This window comes from Triticum dicoccoides, chromosome 4A, assembly GCF_002162155.2.
Source record: "Triticum dicoccoides isolate Atlit2015 ecotype Zavitan chromosome 4A, WEW_v2.0, whole genome shotgun sequence".
Lineage (NCBI taxonomy): Eukaryota > Viridiplantae > Streptophyta > Magnoliopsida > Poales > Poaceae > Triticum > Triticum dicoccoides.
Window position 1 is genome coordinate 466,037,943 of NC_041386.1, and position 1,723 is coordinate 466,039,665.

A 1,723-nucleotide genomic window follows, 5' to 3' on the forward strand; every position below is an offset into this window, starting at 1 on the left:
CGGCCGCCTCGCCGGCTCTATCGCCGGCCGCGACGCCGGCCGCGACGCCGGCTATGACGCCGGCCGCGACGCCGGCCGCCTCGCCGGCATCGGTGGCCCCGTCCGGTCCTGTCACCCGTGCTCGCGCCGGCATTCACTGCCCGAGCCTCCGCTACTCGCGTGACGAGTACGTCCTCGCCTCCTCTGCCGCGGAGCCGTCACCCATTCCTGCGTCCGCCCGCGCCGCCCTCCGTGATCCTCACTGGCTTGCGGCGATGCAGGAAGAGTTCGACGCTCTCCAACGGAACCGCACCTGGACTCTGGTTCCCCGGCCTCCTCGCGCCAACGTCATCACCGGCAAGTGGGTCTTCCGTCATAAGACCCGCTCAGACGGTTCACTTGAGCGCTACAAGGCTCGTTGGGTGGTCCGCGGTTTTCGCCAGCGCGCTGGAGTTGATTTCACGGAGACGTTCGCCCCGGTTGTCAAACCGGGCACGATCCGCACTGTCCTCCAGCTCGCCGTTTCTCGCGGCTGGCCCGTTCACCAGATGGATGTCTCCAACGCCTTCCTCCACGGCCATCTTGAGGAGCAGGTGTTTTGTGAGCAACCCACCGGTTTCGTCGACGCCTCATTCCCCGGCCATGTGTGCCTGCTGTCGCGCTCTCTTTACGGGCTCAAGCAGGCACCCCGCGCCTGGTACCAGCGGATCGCCGGGTTTCTTCAGACACCGGGCTTCAGCGTCACTCGCTCGGATGCCTCACTGTTTGTCTATCGCCACGGTGACACGACTGCATATTTGCTGCTTTACGTCGACGACATCATCCTGACAGCCTCCTCCGCAGCCGTTCTTCAGCAGATTACTCTCCGGCTGCGTGACGAGTTCGCTATCAAGGACCTGGGTGCTCTCCATTATTTCCTTGGCATTGAGGTCGTTCGCCGTCCGGACGGTTTCTTTCTTCATCAACAGAAGTATGCCCATGAGCTTCTTGAGCGCGCTGGCATGCTCAACTGCCATCCGGTTGCTACTCCTGTTGACACGAAGGCCAAGGTTTCTGCTCTTGCGGGTTCGCCTGCGTCGGATGCTCCGTTCTACCGGTCTATTGTCGGCGCCCTACAGTACTTGACTCTCACCAGACCGGATCTTCAGTATGCTGTCCAGCAGGTGTGTCTCCACATGCACGCCCCTCGGGACTCTCACTGGACTCTCGTGAAGCGGATACTTCGCTACATCCGCGGCACGATGTCCCTTGGGTTGACACTCACGGCGTCCACTTCTCTGGAGATGGTGGCTTACTCCGATGCAGACTGGGCCGGCTGCCCCGACACTTGTCGGTCCACCTCTGGCTACTGCGTCTACCTCGGTCCTTCCCTCTTCTCGTGGTCGTCCAAGCGACAACCCACGGTTTCGCGCTCTAGCGCGGAGGCTGAGTACCGAGCTGTGGCCAACGCTGTCGCCGAGTGCACCTGGCTTCGACAGTTACTTCAGGAGCTACATCACGATGTCTCCCAGGCTACGGTTGTCTACTGCGACAACGTCTCTGCGGTGTACCTCTCCGCCAACCCCGTTCATCATCGCCGGACGAAACACATCGAGCTGGACATTCACTTTGTGCGCGAGCAGGTGGCTCTTGGACGCATGCGGGTTCTCCATGTGCCGACTGCTCAGCAGTTCGCTGATGTGATGACGAAGGGACTGCCGACTTCCACCTTTGAGGAGTTTCGTTCCAGTCTCTGCGTCACTGG

General features: G+C 61.7%; 1 protein-coding gene across 1 annotated transcript in view; it reads right to left on the reverse strand.

Moving 5' to 3' along the window:
• Window positions 1-1,723, reverse strand: part of LOC119286213 — a 6,838-nt gene that overhangs the window by 4,765 nt on the left and 350 nt on the right. The gene's annotated exons all lie outside the window — the stretch shown is intronic.